Consider the following 23,130-nt stretch of genomic DNA (forward strand, 5'->3'; position numbering starts at 1 on the left):
TTGTTTGATTTTATTTTTTATTTTTTTATATCTAATGAAATACAACACCATGCCTTTTTCAGTATGGGGGCATAAAACTGTCATGGTGCAGTCTTAGAGAAAACAAAAGGAAGTCTTCTTCACAAAATGTATCCTTAGGCTGTGCAGTTCCTTGCTGCAGTTGCTGTAGATGCTAGAAGTTTCCATGCATGTAAAACATAATTGAACAAATTCATTGGGAAAAAAATCCTTTGGTGGGTATCCCCTTTGGTTTGGGAAAATCTTTAACAGGATTTCCGGGAGGCTAGAAAAATACTTGAAGTATGATTGAATGCTTGCCATGTTCTAATATGTTTCCTCAAATAACTGGCATTGATCAGCACTGAAGGAAAATCTTGGATCAACTCATCCTCTATTGTGGTGTCCTTGACTTATGTAACTGTGCTTCCTGTGACTACTTAGGCATGAGCGTTCATCTCCTGCTCGCATGAATTTTTTCACAGGGTTGAATTGTCACCACATTTGGCAGAGGGTAGAAATCTCAAATATAACCAGCTTCTATGCATTTTGTAAAAATAAGAGACTTGAAGGAGGTTAATGAGAATTTTTCTGTGTTAGTACATGATCATGGCTTTTGCTAGACAGTAGAGTCCACATAAGGGTACACTGCTATGATTGCCCAGACTTGGGAAAAGGCTTCAGAACTCACAACCTATTAGACATCAGAAAACTCAGCCAAAGACGAAGCAAACCAAACTCATTTAACTACCTTTCATCTCAATGTTTTCTCTGCAGAATCAAACCTGCAGAAATTTACCTGAAAGAAAATTTCCACCTTTTTCTTTGGACCTGATCCAAATGGCAAAAATGGATTATTTGGAATCCATTTTTGAGGTCCTCTTTCCTCCTCATGAATTCAAGGATCATTAAGTACTCTTAGCAATGATCCAGGATTGGTCCCTGAAGAGTCTCCACACCATAAGTTGTATAGTTCAATTCCTTGTTTAGATCTGTAGGAAAGGCCTGAGAACAATCAAGCCTGAAGTCCTGGCATTGGAATACCTGAATCAATAAGGAAATTTAAAGGCTCGTTCTAGCCTATGGATAGGAAAAACAAATACATGCAAGGCCAGGCTTTACATCCTTTGCAGCTTCTTATTTAGCAGGTTCTCTGTCTGGAGCCCAGCTGAGTGCAGTGGGATCAGTCACTGCTTAGGCAGGAGGGACAGAAGCAGTTCTGTAATGGGCTGGCTATAAGGAGCCAAACTGACAGTCCTGGGACCCAAACCCAGGCTTGGTGGTACTCCAGGTCCTCAACAAACCAAGCTGGGAGGATGTTCCTGTGCTAACAGCCCCTCCTGGGACTGGTGCTGCTACTTTGCCCCTGCACTCTGCGGGCAGGGCTTAAAGGCCACACGGGATTTCCTGGTGGGAACAGGAACTTGACAATGTGTGTATGTAATTTTTTAAAAAGAATAAAATCCACCATTGCCAGCCTTTCTTTATCTCCCTTCACATTGTAGTCCCACAGTTTCCATTCTAATAAGACCAGAAGGGCATCTAATCGTAATGAAAGCCTTTTTTCCTCCCCTAGTCAGCTTTCTTCTCCAGCATGTTGATGCTCCTGATAACTGATCATGCCTTCTTATTTATTCATGAGAGTGATTCTGGCCTACAGATGCACACAACCGATAGTGAGCAGCTCACTCTGGAGACATGGCTGGACAAGAACAACTCAGTGTCACACAAAGCTGGGAACACTTGCAGTGAAAACACTGCTTTGGGGAGGTTGGAAATGGTGAGAAATGTTATCTGCTCAGGATCTCTGCATTAGTGCAGATGGATTGGCATTTAGTTAAATTGGAACAGAGAAGAGGGCACTTGGCTCTTTCAACACCAGTATAGATTAACACCAACATGGTACCATAAAGTAACACTGAATTTGAGCTTCATGAACTACATGGAATTAGTTATTATGTGCAAGTGTTAATGAACACAAAGAAAATGTTAATGACTGCTAATAACTCATAGAGGAAAGGGGTGCCTATGGGAAAGTTTTGTATAAGCTCACTTGACCTCCTATGCTGTGGAAGGATACTGGGCTGGAAACTTTTTTAAACTCAAACTGTTATAAAGTTCTCATATAACATAATGGATAATAACTTTGACTAGAAAAAAAATCTATTTTCCTTTCATACATTTGTGTTATAAATAAGGGAGAGAGCGAGACAGATTGGAAAATGTGCATCAAAAAAATGGCTGACGTGTGGAAGGGTTTTGGCTCTCTCTTCTTGAGTGGGAGATGGAGTCATTTGATTTTGTTGATGCATTTCTAGCTTTTTGGCCTTTAAAAAAGTTTCTAATAAAAATCAAATCCCCAAAAGAGAGCAGCAATTTCTCAGAGGTGGAAAATAACATCAAAGTAGAAATGATTTTTAGAGCTGGCATTTCTGGGATGTTTAATGATAAGTCAAACTTGCCAGAACAGAGAAAAGCTGAGCTAATGCACAACAGTCAGAGATTTTTCCCTTGACTACCACAGCTAATATTATCAACAAGCCTGCATATTCCCTGCAAAGAGCAGATGGGAAAGCATCAGTTAATGACCATATATACAAGCTTGGGAATCCCTCTTTTGCAAAAATGCAGGTAATTCAGGTGAAATTTTTTATTCATATATATACTTATGAGTAATTATTAAGTAAAGGTAAAATTCGTTGGACAGAATTCTTCCCTTCTTCCCAATTTGGAGCTACTCAAACAGCTGAGTCATGATGGGTGCAAAAATCTGGTGATGCAATGAGTCATCAGGAGGAGGAAATCTGAATTGAGAGATGCAGGGTGATCTGGGACAGGTCTGGCTGGCCGATGGATAGCAGGGCATGACTTGCAGTTGGACCTGGTACTGCTTGTATTTTGTGGCCCAACTAGCAGTCCTACTGGGCAATTAGGTTCATTGCCAGATTTTGGAGAAAGATGGCTAAAATACTGCTGATCCCTCTCTAGTGCTGCACCAGCAGAAGTGAGCAGCCAGTAGATTTCAACCCCCCCAAAGACCTTAAATGAAAATGAGAATGAGAATAAGCACAGAAATAAAGGAAATTGCAAGCATGAAATGGAGGAGTTGCAGAAGGACTTCTCTGAACATGTTATTTTAAGGTAGGGTCTGAACTGGTCCTCATATCTGGCAGAGTGGTCTGTGCAGGCTTGCAGCACCTCTATGAAGGAAAAGACCAGAGCAAAAAGGATAGTATGTAGATATTTGGTTTTAGTCCAATGATTAGCAGAGACCTACATCCTGGACCACTCTCAGGAAGCCTGTTCCCAGTCCTCACATGGACATTCTGCTTGCTAAAAAAAAGTATCATTTTTTTAAAGAAAAACCTACACAGTAAAATGGGAATATGGAAAGGCCAGTTGTAAATGCTAACTTGAAACAGAGATTTGAGGGAAGCAGAGATTATTTTTGGTCTTGCCATTAAGAGTGGTTTTAAGATTTCCTGTCAGTATTGGGATATGGCATTTATTAAATTAGCAACTGTTTCTGGTTTGTGTGGAGGACATACTGCTGGGTTGAGAAGCTCATTAGCAATATTTGTTGAATTCATATTTATTCCCAGAATCAATACTTGTAACATACTAATTAAATCATCTGTTTAGGACAGCCCCATGCTGTACCAGAAGGAGTCTGTTCCCATCACGACACATGCAATACAGCATTTAGTTCCCATTATTATTAATGAGCACTGCAGGCTTAATTCCTGATGTGAGTCTCTGAGCAGGCATGCACAGCCTCATCCGTCTGCTGAATGTTTTAAGCAGTGCTTTTTCCAGCACTCAGGATGCATTAACCCTCCTGGTGCCTTTGCCTTGGGGTTGTGAATGGACTTCAACAGCAACTCCAAAACCACTGAAGCACCCTTCATTATCTTGGTGAACTTTGAAGGAGGGAATAGGGGGCTTTTCTAAGGAGCCCAAAGGGACAAGTTGGATATGGTGGACCTATGGAACTGCATGGAAGAGCAAGAGCATTCAGATTTTCTCACACTCCTGGAGGCTGAGTCATTTTAAGAGGAAGATAGTGCTTCTGACTATTGGTTGTTTTGGCCTTATGTTAAAATAATAATGTTTTAATGATACCCTGTTGCCAGTATTCTTTATTGTATCATGAAACATTTTATGACTTTAATTTCTTTAATTGTGCTAGGATTCAAATTTCTGCCCTGGAATTTGGCTGCTGAACTCAGCCTTTCCCCAAGGGAAGAAGATGTGTACTGGTGTCTGTAAGTCCCAGCAGGTCTGTTTTGAGAAAGACATTTTTGCAGCACTTCTGCCAAACCCTGACCAGCAATCACAAGAAATGGGTTTGACTTTCAGAGGTTATTAATTCATCAGCTCCAATGGTCCTCTTGCTGAAAACCAGGATGCAGAGCCAAGTCTCTGCAGTAATTGGCAGCAGTTGGATGTGTGTGGGAATCGCTGTTGACCTGGTGCTTTCTTCTCCCACTGCAATTCCTTGCTCCCTTTTTGCCTTTGTCAGAGTGGTAGGGGGGAGCATCTCTTCTTCATGAAATTTTGGATTTCATAGCTGAAAATTACTGCAGCAGGGTTGAGTGGCCTCTTGCTCCAGGATTTGTGGCAGCTTCAAGCTTTTACTCCTTATTGCAGAAATAGAAATTCTTCTGCCATGACTAGACCTTAATTGACAGTGGGACAATTTATGTTATAAAAGAAAATGCACATGGTTGTCATTGTTCTCATTAATCCCTCTTCTTCATCACTCTTTGTCTCTCACAAATGCTCAAACAGGCTCTTTGGGGTTTCCCCCACTCTGGGACTTTCTGGAAATGGCTGAAGCTCTGTGTGTCTGGCAGAGACATTCCTTTGAGCTCAGTAGAAACCATATTCTGCTGGAGGTTCTTGGCCCAGGCAGCAAGTCTGAGCTGCAGAGATAGATGTGGGAGTGGATGCCCAGAGAGACAAGGGATGGGACTTTGATGGTCACAGTAGAACTGAGAATACTGACTGGGATGATGGTGGTGCTGCACTGCACGTGTGGGAGATGGAGGCATGGTGGGACTGGCTGGAGGAGGAGATGTGTGACTCGCAGGGCCTGTGAAATGGTGAATTTCTGCTTAGACTAAGCACAGTGCAGGGAAGATTTCTCCAGTGTTATTGCAGGCATGCAGTTTCTGTTCTCCAGTTGGCCCACTTTAAATCTAGACTTTAAGGAACATAGTATGGGCTGTGCAGATGTATTAATTGCAAAATCCAGACTTTTAAATGATGGGTTAACAAGGAAAATTCAGTTAAGATTTTTCATCCTGTCTTTGTGAAGATTGCTAGAAAATTGGGAAAACCAGAAACTCAGCCAGAAGGGGTACAAATACTGTAGGTTTTATTTGTTTTGGCTTGTGCAGTGCCTTTGTTTGGGGTGTTTGTGTGTATGGCCCCAAACCCATTGTATGTCAAACCCAAAATCTACTGTTCTCTGGGAAATCAGACCACTGCCTTTGATTAACCAGTGTGACTGTCTGTCATGAGGCCAGCAAAGGAACTATGGGCACCTGGCCAAATTGTCTCCTGGGATTGCTGGAATTTCTATGAAGTTCATCCTGAAGATCTCATTTCATTATGATGAAGGTATATGAGGGAATGAGTGCATTTTCGGCCTCTTTTACCTTGCTTTCACTGGCTGCTTTTCCAAATTCCATCCTATTCTTCCTTTTCTTTTCTTTTCACATAATTCTTAATTTTTTTAAAAAAACCAACCAACCCAAGCCAGCCCTGCCTGATGCAATTTGAGGCAAGACCAGCACATTTTATTAAGCACTGCAAAACACTTAGCAGCACGAGGGTTTTCATGTGTAATCAGATGCAGCAATTGGCTTGATTGCAATTGCTTCTGGGTCTGTTGCACAGAAGCACCTGATTAGATTTTAGCAGTGCTGCCAATTCCGGAGGAGCTCGTGAATGGGCCTGGGGGAAATCATGTACCTCGTCCTTAGTGCTGCCACCTGGAGAAGGGAGAGAAACTGTTGGGTGGGGAAACCAGATGAATTTCCTCTGCCTGCCCAGTTTAACACTGGAAATTGCTTCCTTATTGTTCCTTCAGTTTCCCTGTGGTTTTGGAGAAGTTTATGCCAGATACCCATCCTTGACCGCAGAGAACTGCTGTGTAGTGTCTCTGCTCTGCTATCACACCCACACCTTGCAGAGGTGGATGAGAACTGCCAGACAGGGAGGGAACCTTTTCCCTACTCTCTCCCTTTGTGTGGATGGTGGATGCTCACCTGAATGGAGAAGGAAGCAGAGGTGGCATCAGGGAGTAGTCAAGGCTGGAGACAGCTGGGTAGCCTCATGGCCAGGGCTGTGCTGCCTGTACAGTCAGAAAATGCAGGAGATGTTGCACATCTCCTCTGAATCCTTAAAGTGAGTCTCTTGGTCTCAGTAGATCTAGAGCTCTTCAGTTCAGATGAGATGTGAGCTCTTCAGAGGGTGTTGTCTTGTTCCCAGACATGGTGGATTGGTGGTGCTGCACTGTGCAAGTGCCTGGGAGTGGGGCTGTGGCAGGAGTGTGCCCCCCTCCCGGGCACCCTGAAGACTTCTGAGACCCAGGGCCAGTGGTGGATCCAGTCATTGTATCTGGAGATTGGGAGAAGCTTTCGAGAAGCTGTTTTTGGGCTGTGATAAAAATCAAATTTTTGTTGAATGCTTTTGCTCTGGAAAATCCCAATTCTAAACTATCAGATTGATGAATAGTGACACCTATGATCTAAACAAATGTTGATGTTCTTGGCATTTTTGAAATGTCAGTGCACAGCTAAAATCCTCTTATTTGACTCTTCTTGACTAAAAAAAATAGATCATCAAGTTGAAACAAAGTTTTCCTGTGAAAAATATCACCTGTAATTAAGAGAAAAAAACCAGACTCTTTTCTTTTATGAAGGAAGTACTTTATGAAAATAATTCAACCCACTGTAGGATGGCAAATTCAGTATTCTTCACATCACACACCACCCTACATGTTATTTGAGGGAGCACAACTTCAACATCAGACTTTTTATTGCCCTGGTGGAGATATTTTAAAAAACTCAGATTTATACAGGTGAAATGCTGTGAAAATCACCTACCTTCTGGCTGTTTCCAGTTTGATGTTCAGAAAAGCCCTGTGGCTCTGGAAGCTCTTGATGATTTCCAGCCACTCAGTCCCACTCTGGGAACTCATACCTGCCCCTGCCAGTGGAACTGATGAAAATTTTGCCTGAAGAAAGTTTGCAGCATTGGACTTGCTCCAATTTGTTTTCCATCCTGTATAACAAAGTGCTTATTTACTTTTTTTCACTTTGCCCAGCCTGGACAATTAAACCCCTGAGTCATTTTGCTTTTATTTCAAATCAGTTTCATTCCCTGGTTCACAGACTTGCCCAGAGTTTTATAACACTTAGATACCAGAAGGGAAAAATATCATTAAACCCCCTGAAGATGTTGAAATTCATATGCTTGAATTTACAGTGCTTCAGGGGCTGTCCATTAATTTGATTAATTTCTTGAGTTCTCTGTATGTGTGGGTATGTGTGTGTTCTTATTAGTATTTTTAGCAGCAATGGGATATATTAACAGTCATTCACCTCTGAAGGATAGAGCTGTGTGAAGCAGCAGAACATGGACAGCCCTGAACCTGGGACAGCAGATGAGCCCTGGCTGAGATATGATGGCAGAAATGTTTGTGGGGAAATAGCTGCCCACATTTAACACTGCTAGGGCAGGTGAGACATACATCTCATTCACACCAACAGAAATAAGTGAGAATTAAAAGCTTTTTTTGGGCTGGGAGTGCTTTTCTGCATTTAGCACCTGGTAATCACAAGTATGGCAAAGATTCATACTTTCCCCACCAAACTGGCTGCATGTTAGGATTCTGCCTCTTTCTTTCCATTGCTGGGACCATTTTCAGCACAAAGTTCTGTTACATTCAACCAGTTAGATTTCAAAACTTTCAACCTGAGAAGAGTTTACCAGAAATATGCACATAGATGGATGAAAGAACACAAGGATGGATTAGGTGCTCACAGCTTTATAAAGCAAAAGCATTTCCAAACAGTTGAAATTTGTTGACTGCTAAGCATTTCCCACAGAGACTGAAGAGGTGCTTTGAAACTTTGCATGTGTGGTGACTGTACAGCACACATGACATTTTACTTTGCCTCCTTTCACAGGTGTTTAGGAAGCAGCTGAACTGTGAACCTTGGGATGACTGTGAATATCTTTCAGCTTTCATAGCTGGAGATAAGACTTAAAAATGAAACTTTTGCAATAGGAAGCAAATGGCAATTAAATATTCCTCTCTATATTTTTTATTTATTTTTTTCCCCCCCCAAAAAATCCCATGTGTTTGTTGATTTTGCTTTGTTTGCAAGCCTGGGTCTGAAATCCTGTTTGGCCCTTTCAATCCTCCTTACAGAAAGCAGAGGCAGCTGTGATAGGGATGAGAGCCAGTTTTCCATCTCTGGAGAAATCAGGTGCTAACATAAATATAGCCATGTATTAATCTCCAGAGCACCTGGGACCTCAGCATTCAGTTTCTTTTAGTTTCATCAGTTATGTATTTAAAGAAATACTTTTATGGAGAGGATGCAGTGCCCTGGGCCCAAATATTGTACCAACTCTGAACTTGTGTAGAAGGTGCTGGGGCAGACAGGATCAGCAGAGACAGGCAAGGATCCTGGGAGCCAGTACTGAGTGTAAAAATAGGGACCTGTATTTATTATTTATTAATTAGTAGGAATTATCCCTTCTCTTCCTCTCCTAGGTGACTTTCTGTGTGACACCAAGTGGACAAAAGAGCCTGGAAGCAATTCTGGTTCCTTGTAGCTAAAACTAATGCTGCTGTGAGACATCCACCCTCCATCACCACAGGATTTTCGAGACAGGCAATCCCCTTACATGTTGACGACCTCTTTTGGGGGGAATTTTAGAGAGTGCCCCAAGTCAGTTTAATTCAGGTGACAGTTTTAAGATTAATTCAGTACAGCTTGTTACTGGAAAGGATAGACTTCCAAACCAATCCAACACCATGGAGAAAAAAATAACATTTGTAACCCTAAACCACAGGAACTTGAACTCTGGGGAAGCAAAGCATGGCATCAGGCTGTGGTGCCATGTCAGGGAGCTCACTCAGTTTGTGGGGTGCCGCAGGTGTAGCTTCTGTCCACAGCCTCCAGCAACAGAGCTGAAATGCAGGTCAACCCCCATGCCAAAGGATTTTGCTCTTCCTCAGGAAGCACATTTCTTCTGCCTCTTGAGAAAAAGCCATGCCATATCCACAGAGTGTTCTTGACCTTTTGACAAAAAGCAAAGAGATGAATCTTGGAGCATGGATTTGTTGTGCTCATCAGGGACTAAGCAAACTGTCTTGAGGGAGCCATAGCAATGTCCAAAGCAATCCATGTAACAGAGTCATCCTCAGTCACTCTGTATTTGCAGCCCACTGCCTGCCCAGGTTACAAAACAGTGGATAGCTCTTTCTTCCTTTGATTTTCAGAGAGCTTTGGCTCTAATTCCTTGCTGTGAGCATAACATTGCAAGTATCTTGGTGAAAGCTGGGTCTATAAGCTACTCCCTCTGCAGTGTGAGACACTTCATTAACTGCACGGGGAAGACAGGAATGGTACAGGAGAGATGGAGGGCAGGTCTGCATTTTACTGATGGGATCGCAATTAGCAGCTTCAGCTGTCTGTAGGAAGAGAACCTGGCAAGTTGGAATGTTTTCAGGACTTGGCATTAGGAGGAAAAAAGCAAGAGAGAGAGCAAAAAAAAAAGGAAGAAAAGGGAAAAGTCCAGGTCACAAGTATAATAGAAGGGAACATAAAGCCACATTTTCCATCTCATTGTTATACAAGTCTTGTCTGTGCCTGACAGTCTGTGCTGCTCCACAACAGAAGTTGTGAACATAAAGAGTATAACTTCTTTATTGTTTAAACAAAGGACGTCGCCAATTAAAATATCTTGAGTTTATTTCAGCACTTTGCACTCTGGGAACCCCATTGATTGGAAGGGAAGTCTGCTCTGCTGTGAAGCAATGCATGCCTTTCATGTACATCCTACTTGTCCAGCTTTTGTTAGGAAACGTGTCAAATCATAGATATCAGGTGTATAGCAGAGATTCAGTAGATCATCTGATCCTACTCCTCCACCTCAGAGGCTGTTCCAGGATGATGTTTTTCTACATGGTTCATAAAACCCTACTGCAAGAGTCATCACACTTGCCTGAGCTACCTAGTTCCTCCTGATATCTAATTTAAATCTCCATTGCTGCAGTTTATACTCACTGTTTTTACTCTAAGGAGTTCAAGAAGATGTTATAGCACAGAGTTGGGCAGCTGTTGAGTGAACAGCCTTCTTTTTCAAGGCAGAGCTAGTTCTAAAGGCAAAGCAATTGGCTTTCTCTCTCTGGGTGACAACTGTTAACTTATTCAAATACCATTAGCAAATCTTCTCTCCTGTCCTCTAAACTGTTTGGCATCCACTGTTTGAATGTTCTTTGTAGGTCACATTTGTTAGTTTGTGTTTACTGGTCTTTTCTGTGTTATTAGTCACAGCTGTGTATCTGTGGGATGTTGTCATAGATATATGTGTGCACCCATAGACAGATAATCTTGATGAGTACATGAAGAAAACCAGAAGTCTTTCCTTTGCAAGATGATTCAGTAAAGTGAACTTAATTCTGCAAGCTGGGAGTAGCAGACTGAGTTGTGCAATGTGAAATGCAACGAAACATTAAGGGCAAAATGCTATCCAGCCATAACAAGCAGCTGTATCTTGTAGTATGTCAGATGTTACACTGTTATTGATATGGCAACAGAGCCTGTCCTTGACTTTAACCACCAGCAGGCCCTGGTGAATGTAAGAGTCACAAGTCTCTGTTCAGGGCACATTGACCTACTTGTCTGGTTGGCATTGCTGTGACTTTGACCACCAGTGTGATTTTAACCTGCTATCTCACCCAGCTCTTCTGCTTGCTGATACTGTGACTTTGAGGAAATAGACTGTGAGCAGGAAGGAGCTGGAGCTTTTTGCAAGATCACTGACAGGTTGCACACTGGGCCCTGGCTGTGAGCAAAATGGACCACTTTTACACATTGACTGACATGGTTGTTCAGACATCTTGATGGACAGGAGAATTGGCCCATAGTAATCTAGATAAACATAGCTCTGAAAACTCAAGGAAGCAAGGAAGTCAAACTGCAGTGCTAATTTATTTATCGAAGAGTCACCTTATCTGTAAGAGCTTCCTTGCCCCAGCATGCAACTACTTCTAAAAGATAACATCATTTTAACATTTGTATGTTTGTAGGGTGGAGGAAATCCAGATATAGATCAGGGTCCATTGTGTCAAGTGCTGGAGAAACACAGAGAAGGGAATTCAGTGATTACAGAGAATACAGACTAAGCGTACAAAAAGGATAATAGAATGATCCATGTGAACTTAATACAATGAAGATATAAATCTTGCAAAGCAGTGAAAGCTACTTGATGTTTACATAGTTTTGGTGAGCTTCTATAGCACAGGATTGTTATAAGAAGGACTCAAGGAAGGAAGATAAAGCAGCTGCCATAAATTTAGCAAATTCTAGTAGCTGCTGTATAAGATTGTATTTGTCACAGATTTTAGATTTTAAACAGGCTCAGACACATGTACAGTTACAATGCCAATAGTATGTGGGCTGGTATTGTCATGTCTTTTTGGACAGGTATTTTTATTTTCCTTGGTATTAGAAAGTAACTGGGACAACAATATTCTACCTGTAGCTAGTTCTGGGTCTCCTACAGCATACAGAACATTCCTAAAATTGGAACTAAGGAAATAAAGTTGATTAGCAGTTGGCTTGAATCACTGCAGGGGGGCTCACATGCTGCCATTAGAATATGCTTAGACCCCTGCAAACCAAAAGGAGTTGAAAAATCACTAGTGTAGAATGAATAAGCAGGGAAGAGGTGAACTTCTTGTTTTCATTTTCCCCAGCAGATGTTTGGTTGTTGAGTCACCAGAGCACTGTGGAAGAGGCGTTTATGGATGACCTGCTGTCCCATGTCGGTGCCTCGGGGGTGCCACCAAGCTGTGCTGGAGGCGCAGCAGCTGGTGTGTCACCGTGGGGTGCTCAGGGTAATGCCTGTCATCTGCTGGACTGGTGGGACTCACCATGGTCTTCTGCTCAGTCGCCACCTGGTCCCTGCCACACGCCATGGAGATTGATATAAATCAAACCCTTTCTGTAGCGGGAGCCTTGAGAAAACAAATGGATGTTTTCAAGTACAAGAAAGGAAGTGTCAGAGATGCAGCCCTGACAGGCTGGCAGTGAGCTGAGGGTTGTTGTGCTGCTTGAGCTGAATGCTGAAGAAAGATGAAACAGGAGAACATCTCTGGGAGCATTGGAAGAGTAATCAAAGGCTAGAGCAAGACAAAGGACACAACTTCCTTTATTGCTTATGTGAGCTTTGGGCTGAAGTGACAGCTAGGGATGAGATGTACCGTGCCTCCGAAGATATGCAGGCCACATGTCACCCAAGAAAGTAGCTTGTAGTCAACAAGCATTTACAGGCTTCCAGGAGACCTACAGGAGACCTTTAAGCTCAGAGAGCTCTGATCATATTTCTCATTTTGAATTACTGAACCTTGACAAGCAGGTGGATCAAATGGGATCCTTCAACCTCTTTGCTGATGGTCTAGATTTGCTTCCTGTTTATTAGACAAAGTGTGTCTGCATAGTTAAGGTTAGTCTTCTTGAGTTGGTATCAGGTGTGAGAGAATAGAAAACCAACAGAGTATTGGATATTCATACCCCTTGGCAAATTCAGGGCATATGTGGGTTCTTGTGCCCAGTACTAAGCAGGACATCCAGGACATTTGTCTTTGAATGAAAAATAAAAGTGATAAGGAAGAATTCCCTATGGAGTGCCTTTTCCAGGACTCTCATTTTTCTGTGTGATGTCTGCTGCCTGAAAACAAAATGCAAAGATTGTCTCATCCCATCCCTGGCAGGAGCTTAGTCAGAATAGTCAGCGACTCTGTTATGGATATTTCTACAAACACTAACCAAAGGAACAGGTTCAAAGAGCAATCAGATCTACATTCATTTTTGTACGCTCTGCAAAAAAGCCCAAAACTAGACAACAAACAAAGAAGAAAAATGTAATTTCTATTTTGATAAATCTGGATTGTTAATGTTCCTCAGTGTAAATCACTCATGAAGCATTAATTTTTATGCCAGTCAAGGAAAATTAAGTGGCCTAATCACAGTACATGTTCACCACTTCAGGAACTGCAGAGCTTTTCCTGCATTTGGTTGGAGGCTATTCCATTTGGCTGGATTCTTTAGACATTGCTTTGCCTGCGTGTGCAATTAAAAGACTTTTTTTTTTATTAACCAGTTTTTACATTACACTCAGCGGCCCCGTCACACAACTAAATGACCCGTTTAACAAGCATGATAAAATCCTCATTAGGGCCTATTATAGGATTTAGTGGAATCTTCCTGCTTCACTACAGCACAAGCCTAATCTAATTAACTCTGCCACTTAATTCTCTCCCTCCCTCTTCTTGCTGTTTATTGGGCTTTTTGTGGAAAACAGATCCAAGGAACACAATTAACGTAATTTATCCTGGAAAATCCCCAAACATTAGCAAGCTACAAATGTAATTGGAAAAGGCCTCACAGAGTTCATGCATACTAGGCAATTACTCCAAAACTACAGCACTGCATATTATCATGTTACTTCTTATTATACTTTCCCAAGATGAGCAAGGAGGTAATTCTAACAAGTGCATTCAAAGCCATAATTAAGGGTCATCTTTGGGCTTGAACAGCTTTCATGTTTAATCGAGGAAAAATGTGTGCCTTCAGGAATGAAGCATTTTGCTAGCATGAGCAAAATGTAAAGCAAATGAATGTTGTTCTTGAGCTCATTGGTATAAATGGCTCTGCTCTTCAGATGTGGACAGTTGTTGGGACTCCTATTAGATCCTGTAAGGTGAGGCTGCTGTCTGGATGAAAAACTTCTGACACTTATGTGTTAATACAGGTGTAAAGGTGACTGGTATGGGAATATGATCCAAGTGGGAGAGTGGTCAAGAGATGGGTGATGATGTAGAAAGATACAGGTCTTGTCTAGTTTTCCACTTCAGTCTAAATTCTAGTGCTTGCATGCTAGTAAAAATGAAAAAGAATCCAAATTAGCTGCTCTTACAGGGACAAAAGGAGATAGGCACAAAGAGTTGCCCAAGTCATCCCTTACTTAGAGGGAGTTGATTTTATGGGTATTTGCAAATAAACCATATGTGGACCTTGACTTCCTCCTCCTGGAAGAAATTAGCCAAATCCCTCAGCTAAACTGAGCAGCAGTCAAGTGTGACAAGCAAATTATTGAAGCATAGGATGAAGCAGAATTCAGTCCACATCTCCCATCTTTCTTTGAAATGACAGAGGGGAATTTTTTAGTCTTGTATGGATTTGGTCTCTTTTGAAGTTGTCAAATCAGGGCAAGCTGCCTTTTGGGCAATGTGCTTTCATGCCACTGAGTGCTAGGTGGAATTATCTCCTTTGCATTATGCAGGCAGCTGGACAAGATGACATGACATTCCCTTGGAATTTTCAGTATTACATGATATTAATCTTTATTGTTAGCTTGGGCCTTAGTTTTTGGAAGCTTGACTCCCAGGAAAGTTCAAAACTGGCTTCCTTGCATGTAGAAAGCATTTGAAAAATTAGACATAGTTGCTGCTGTTTCTTCTAGAAACCCCACTTTTGGTCTATCTTCTCTAGCACAGCTTCCTTTAAGAGCAAGCACTTGTAAGGATGCAACCTGAGGATAATCAGACACTGAAACTCTAGTGGAAAGGATCAGAAGCCAAGGCTGAGCTAAGCCTCCTTACCCAGGAGTAAGGGAGTTATTGTGTCTGAGCCAAATTCTTTAATGAATCAATGCATTTTGAATAATAATAATTATCCATGTGGTGAAGAAAACCCTTAATTAGTTTGCAATGAACTGAGAGGCATGGTGTGCCCACACACAGCTGCTGTGGCATGCGTAGATCAAATCAACAAGAATGTCTCAAACATTTTTAGAATTTTTTGGGGGACCTGGTATCTAAAAAATGGAATTAGCAGCAGGCAAGATGCACTGCATGTTGCCTGGCTTTGTGGAATCTCTGCTCTGTTCTCACAAACCATCTCAGGACAGTGGGCACGATTTGACAGCCTGGTACAGAGGAGAATGATACACTGGGGGCAGGTCACAGGCACATCCCACTGCCTGGAGTTGGTCTCTGTCCTCCCCACTGATCCTCCTCCTGAGCACAGAGACTGAGTTTGCCCTGGCTTGCTGTTTTGTAGGCATGCACCAGAGTCAGAGCAGGCATTTTGGGGCCAAAGAAAGACACAGCTTATGTGCCCAGCAGTAGGTAGGACTAGGTGACCTCCAGAGGTCCCATCCCACCACCATTTCTGTGATCCTCTGTATTTTTTTGCTAAGTAGGCGCCATAACAATAAAATTCATGTGTCAATTTATTATCCTTGGAATGAGTCTAAATAAGTTGAAAGAAAAAATGCTTTGATATTTAAAGCAGTTAATGCACTCCATAAAAGCAGGTTTTTTTTTACTTACAGCTTTGTTTTGTTTCTCGGGTTAAGTAAAATACTGGTATGAATTCACATTACAATGAGGTCACCGAAAATACAGCTGTGGCAAACCAACAGAATATGATAACCTGAGTGCTTTTGTGAATTCATAATTGCATAATTTTATTTTTAAATAAAATTAATTTACCTAATTAATAATTATGTTAATTATGCTTTTAAAAGATAAAAATAATAGCCATTTTGAGTGGTTTCCTAGGGTGATGTTGTAGGAGATGCTGTTCATCTTATTTCTAATGTACTGGGGCTGGAAATAAGAGAAAGCTTCCTGTCATTAGTGCTAAGGTTGATTTCAGCAATAAAGTAAACTGGCTCATATTTTGTTTGTTTTTTTCCCTTTGCAAACACGATTCCCTGTGATAACTTCGTGTGAGACTACTAAATAAACAGCTTCATAAAGAAAAGAAATTGGAAACTTCCTTCAACGATGAAATGGATCTGCATTCCACAGTCACCCTGGGATGGAGCATCATGGAGAAAAAACATGCCAAAGGATGTGTAAGTACTAAACTATGGCAGCTTCATGTGGTACTGTTTGTTACCAATAAGCAGGTGTGCTCATAATGTGATCATACCCTGGCACAAGCCAGGCCAAAAAATGTCCCAGTAATTCTTGCTGGAGTCATCTCTGAAGTGAGAAGGGAAGATGTCCTGGTTTATTATGGGTATGGCTGTAGAAAGGAGTCCCAAACAACACCGTATCCACAGCTGGGCTCAGCAGGAGTGGGCTTTGCTGTCTCTCTGAAGTGCATTGCCTGCTTGGTAATTACAACTTGGATTTTGTGTTGGAGGGATGTATGTCCAAGGCAGTGTGATTCCAGTGCTTGGGCAGGGATCTTCTTGGCAATGAATGAAACTGCCATACCAAAACAGCAAGGAAAATAAGGAAGCTGCAAGTAAAATAGGCCACCATTCTTGTCCCCCATTCACTGAGTAAAAGCTTTCTGGCCAGCCCAAGCAAACCCCCACACTGCAAGTGTTGTGGTAGGCACTAGGTGTGTGTGTGTGAGCAGCCTGAGCAACGTGCTCTGGTGGAAGATGTCCCTGCCTCTGGCAGGGGGTTTGGAACAAGATCATCTTTAAGTTCTCTTCTGACCCAAACCATTCCATGAGTCTGTTACTACCTGCAATTGATGGACGGCTCTTTGAAAGGTGGTGGTCTCTGGGCTTTCTGTGATTTCACCTGAAGTCAGCTTTAGACTGTTCAGAGCAATTGGTACTGGAACAACTATAAGAAAATGAATGAGGCAGCAAGCTCACTGACAGCTGCTATCTATGGCCATCTCCCTTTAGAGCTGATGCTTCCTTCTCAGGCAGAATTTCATGTCTGACTCCAAACTTTCCTCTTTGTGCTGGGAACATGGAATCATTTGGGTTTCAAATACAAGCAGAGCATAAGGAATTACTGGAAACCAGTTTGGCATTTGCTGGTAGACACAGCAGCGCGATCAGCCTCTGATGGAAGCATCCCATCAGACAGCCCTGCTGGAGTGGAAGCTTTAGCTCCAGCTGGGCTGGCCTGTGGTTTGTGGATCCAGATGAGTCCACTTGGAGAGGTTTGCCATTAACAAGGGCACAAGGAAATGATGTCCCCACTGGGAATAACATTGCCTCCAGCTTGGAAGACTGAGCAGATGGAAACACTTGGACCTAATGTTGTCAGAGCATGTGTGCTCTAAGGGGGTCATTTCTAGATTGTTTTATTCCTTTTAGTCTTCTCATCTGTTTCTTGATTCAGAAGGTCAAAACCCCTCTGCTGTAACTATCTTTTCTGATATTTTGTGTTTGGTAGACAAGACTGCTTCACTTATTGACTCTTGTTGCATCAACAAGTTGACTGGAAAAGCTGTCCAGTCTTGATTCCAGGTCTCCCAGTGATAGAAAATCATCACAAGTACAGGCAGTCATAGCTCTTAATTACCAGAACTGATATGTTTTTCATTCTTGTTGTTTCACTGCAGTCTTGATTTGTGGGATTGTTTTTGTACCAACCTACTGACTTGGAGAGTGTGTAAGCCAAGTATTGTTTCCTGGATAATTACTGGAAGGAAGACAGTAGCTTTAGCCTCGGCCATCTCCACTCTGATGGGTGACAACTTGTCTCTCAGGTGGGAGGACTGAAGGAGGGCAGTTTAACTGTATGAATGAAATCAAGAGAAACATGGGAACCAAATCTACTGAGAGTCATGTCTGCCCCTAAAAGACAGGAGTGGATGGTCAGGTCTTAATTTTCACAAAAGCACGGACAGCTGTCTGATGGAAATGGGTCGTGATTTGTCGTTGTAACTGGAGGGTAAAAAAGCAAGCTCTTGTTCATACACACCAATTTCTGCCATGCTGACTCAGCCCAGTCTGTAGTTTTCTGTGGGGGTACCTGACACTCAGCAGGCTTTAAAGACCACACTGTTTTGGAGGACTTTGAGACCCTCAAGACTGAGGCACTCAAGGTAAACCATTTCCCTGTAAAGAAAATGAGGACTGGTCTCCTCTGGTCTCATTTGCTGAAGAGCACGGAGCTTTCTTGGCCCTGCAGACTCAACGTGACAAGAAATTTCTCCACTGTGGAATCTCTTTCTTCTTTTTCTATTTCATTTTATGGAAAGAAAGCTGAAATAATAAGGAATTCCATTTTAACTCATCACCCCAACCTTGGTCTGACTAATATTTTTGATTTAAGCCCTCAGAGTGTTTCAGTTTTCGTGATAGCTTTTTGGTTTGCTGTTTGCCAACAGTATAGCGGGGAATGACTCACATTCTCTGTACTGTGAAGGAGGGAATGTGCAAGGTTTTGTTCCCACTGGCAGACCATGGAACACACAGTAATTTGAAGTTCTGTCTCCCAAAGCAAGCGTAGACTCAGGCACTAGAAAAAATGGCCAGTCAATTTTTCTGCTTAAAAATTAGCTTTTAAAAAATAAATGTACCAGTTTGCTGGGGAAAAATAGTTTTTGATAAAAATGTGAGTACCATGAAGACTGATTTTTTTCCCAAGTTAGCAATATGTCTGTGGTACCTCCAGGCAGCTGTAGTTCAAACCTTGTTTTCTCCTAAGAGAAATGAGATCAACTACACTTCCCCTGCCAAATGGTGGAACAGAAAGAACTCTTGAAAACTTTCAATGAAAGGCTCAGCTTGCTTTTTAATGAGTTTAGTGTCTATAACTCAGTTACCCTAGTTGTTGAAGTAGGCAGCAGTGGTATAGCAGCCACTATACCACTGGGGTACTCCTTAAGACATGGCTAGCTAAATCTTGCATTCTGTTTCTGAGCTGAAAAATGGTGTTTCCTTGCCAGCACCACAGATGGGAAGCATGACCAGGTCAAGGGAAGGCACCTTTAATGGTTTTTAATTTAAAGTTCCCTTGAGTACCAGTAATGCTGTGACAGCAAGAACTTGCTCCAGGCATTTGCTTCTTCTCGGCATGGGGGACAAGAGGCACCAGAGCTGGAAGGTTGCTCCATGCATGGTCTGTCCCTTGCTGGGCTTTTTGCTGGCTGGGACAGGGCATGAGTGTGCTGAGACTGTGCCTCTCTGCTGGGGAGGCTGCTCTGGTTGAGAAAGTGCCACCCAAGAGACCTCCTCTTTGAGACAGGCCAGAATTGTGTCTGCTTCATCTTTTCCACACCTCAGAACGTGACTTTCCTGCCCCTCATTTTGCTGCCCTACTTGACTGCTGCTTTACATTGCTGCAGCTCAGGGTCAGCCTTTCCCAGGATTCAGTTGACATGGACACTCACACACATCAGGAAAATGTCACTCACCTCTCCCTCTGCAGCCCTGCAATATAGATGTATCCTTAGTGAACTTGCAAATCAAATTGAATTTCTTTCTCCTGCTCAAGTAATAAGGAGATTTTGTTGTTAACTGACAGGTGCCACTTTGAATTTCAGCGGTGAAGCTCAAAATGGTTTGTAAGTAGGTCAAGCATGGATTACTCCATTTGCAAACGTGATTTGGAAGAATCTCTTCTCAGAAAGCTTTTCTGCGTTTTGAGGTATATGTAGACATTGCTATAGGCTAAAATGAATCAAAATGTTGCCAGAAACAGTGTGAATGAGGTGTCTAGTCCCTGTTTCATAACTGCAATTTTTAGGTTAAAGAGAAGGAAGTTGCCTAAATGCCTCCCTGCTGCTTGTGTTCTTCAATCCATGTAAAGTTTCTGCAGTATTGTGGGTGTCTGTGAATTTTAACTCCCTCAGAAAAAATGAGCAGCAGCTTTTTAATCTATCCATGAATGAGAGAGACATATGGAAGACAGAGACTATTTTGGTGGAGGAGTCTTTTACTGAGTGTTGTTACAAGGGCAGTTCCTGGAATGATGATGGGAGAAGTGAAAATTGTGATTTTATTTCACATAAAGTAAGAATTTGTTCATAAAAAAAGAGCATTTTCAGAATCATCCAAGAGATTTGGGAGTTTGAGTCTCACCAGTCTCCTGCTGGGTATAGATGCTGGACTTGCAGAGACATTTTTGAGAGTCTGAGCACAGATGGTGAATAATAATATAAAAGGATGTGAGGGGCTTCTTATTAATGAAAACTTTTTTTTTTAAAGCTTTATGAGTTGGTCTATTAATTATATTAATTAATTGCATCAGGTTAGTCTTCCTGAAAACTGTATTTGCTGAGGTGCAGCATCACATTGCTAAAACTTGCAACTATTTGTGGTATACACTATGTTCTTGTTTCTTGTCCTTGGACATGGTACAACTCTTTAACTGGAAGCACAGATGAGTACTGGGATGGGCAACATGAAAAGATTGTAAATTTTTGGACTTGAAAATATTTAAGGACCAGTGGGACCTTCTTTTAGAACCTCTTATAGGAGAGGAACTGTGTCTATTCTGTCCACTTAGTTGAGGGGACGGAGCAAGCCCTATCAGGCTCCTTTCAGCCATGAAATTTTAGGATCCTACCTGAATTTCTAGGATCCTAGCTGAATGCCCTCGAGTTATGTGTTAAGTCCTGTAATATCTGCCTTGTTAGTTCTACTTTTTCCTTTGCTTGCTATGGGAAAGAGTAGCATGAGAAGAGGCATGTTTCTTATGAGCTTCACCTCGCTTTTTATTGCTTCAATCACCCCATGTCCCTTTTGGGGAAAGCAGACTAAAAGCACATACCTGGCACTCCCCAAAAAACTTCAAAATTGTTCTTGGTCTTGTGGGAGTCTGAGATAATTTTTGTTTCTTGCAGAGATGAGATTTACAGAGATACAATTGTGGCAGTGGAAAGCCTGAGACCTCTCTTCCCTGCTGAGCATCTGTTCTTTCCACTGTTCAAGGCTTTTTGTGCTTAGTGTCTTCAGGAGCAACTAAAAGAAAGGCAATAAAACTTCGTGGGATGTGTGAAATGTGGGATTTGTAAAGCTAAGCCTGTGTGGGAGAAACATCGTTTTAAAACATTAGGTTTGATTTTCTGAGTGCATGAGATATCAGGGTCCCAGGCATCATCAAATATGTCCAGATGGAGATATTGGGATCCAGCTGTCATTTCACTCTCATGTTAGCACTAAGCAACTTTTCAATAAGCCATTTTGGATCCAACTTCAAAGTGTGGAGACAAAAAATAAAAAGCAAATATTGAAAGAAAATGATTAAGTCTGTGTGTATGAAGCTATTAACCCTTACTTATGTTTGTTTATTGCTCTTAGCAAAAATGATTTTCAGTTCTTAAATTCATAGCTCATAGTGTCAGACAATTATTAGATTTGGATGGATCAGTGTTGTCATCCACTTAGACTTCCCACGCTCCAGAATAAAGCATTATGGCCACTTTGCCTATTTTGAATTCCAGATGGGAAATGTGCAACACAACTGATTTGAAAAACTCTTCTACCCATTGCAGAGCTGTAATTTCACTCCTGATTTATCAACTGACAATAGACAAAAATACTCATTTTCAATTTGAGGAGCTCTCTCTTGTAACAAATTAGTCCAAAGATTTGGGTTTTACTTATTAAGGCACTTAAGGGAAGTTAATCTCAGAGAGGCAGTGAGTCTTTGCAAAACCAAATTGTGTGAATGAGCAGCTGCCCAAATTCTAAGAGGCCTCTGATGAAACTTCCTTAAATGAGAAAGGTTTTATGTCTGTGAGTAGGAAAAGAAACTGGAAACTCATGAGTTTTGATTCAGCCAAAATATATTAGGCTGCAATCCAATGTCTTCTTTCAGTATTTGATGCCATTGAACAGAACAGAGGAAGGGGTATAACTAAAAAGGAATCAGGACAATTAAAATGAAGAAAAAGCTCCTTCTGTTCAAGGAGGCAGTAGCAAAAGCAGATGATTAGATTATTTTGGATTGTCAAAGTGAGATTAGCTCTTGTGAAAGCCTTGCTCTGATTCCTAGTTTTTAGTTGGCTTTCTCATTTCTTCCAATCTTTCTTTGCAGTTGATGTGGAAATGTGTTTTTTTTTTTGAAGCATCTATTATTACATATCATCCATGAAAACAACTTGATGCATTTTACAAAAGAAATAACTTCCATAGATCCCATTTTGCAGAAGGAAGAAAGTGTGAAAATTGACTTCAGAAATAAGTGAAGCCAAATTTTGTGGGCCCTATGAAAATACAGAAATCTTCAAGAAGTTCCACTGTACTTAGCTAGAGGCATTTATCCTCACTGGATCCCAGAGGGGTGTTGGTTCTGTGAAGGAAGATGGAGAGTACCTTGCCCCTAAAAAAGGTGTTGCCTTGGCAGTGTGATGAGACAGGCTGAAACCTGATGGTGACAGCCCAGAATTGGACCGAAGGGGGCATCTGAGTTACAAGGTGTCAGGTCCAATCCCACCTTCTTTGACATATTATACATTGTTTGGGTCAATCTTATGAAGCTTAGAAATTGCCTTACAACAAAGCTTAGGAAATCAGAGGGTTTTTTCCTGTGGAGTAATTAATAGACATACGGGTTTTTAAGATCATTAGAGCATACTTTCCAGCATCCTGTTCAACTCAGGCGACAGAATTTTTCCTGCTTTCTCCTCAAACATGCTGAAATAGATCAAAACTCTTTTCTTTCTCATCACAAGCCTACAGCACTAAAACAAGCTAGAGAATTTACCATTTAAATGTTATCTCAAATAGAACATTTTTTTTCTGTGAGATGTGGGAAACTGTTGAAATGCTAGACAGGAAAAAATCCCAGACATCTCGGAGAATAAAAACTTATGAAGGGATTTTACCACTGGGTAGGAAGATCTTCCCACCAACAGAGATGTGGAAATGCCCACCTGTATTCACTTGAATAAAAGGAAATTATGCATTTGGAATTAGCTGCACATGGCCATGCCCAGACATGCAGATGAAGGAGATAGATATATATGGAAACCAAAGAATATTCTGAGATGAACCAGAACACATTTTCAGAAGAAGCAGTAGCAGAGATGGACTAGATAGAAAGAGCAGCAAATAAGTGAGAGGAGTGGAGTTGCCTTGATTTTGCCTGGAAACTATATTAGG

The sequence above is a fragment of the Parus major genome, chromosome 7, assembly GCF_001522545.3.
Source record: "Parus major isolate Abel chromosome 7, Parus_major1.1, whole genome shotgun sequence".
Lineage (NCBI taxonomy): Eukaryota > Metazoa > Chordata > Aves > Passeriformes > Paridae > Parus > Parus major.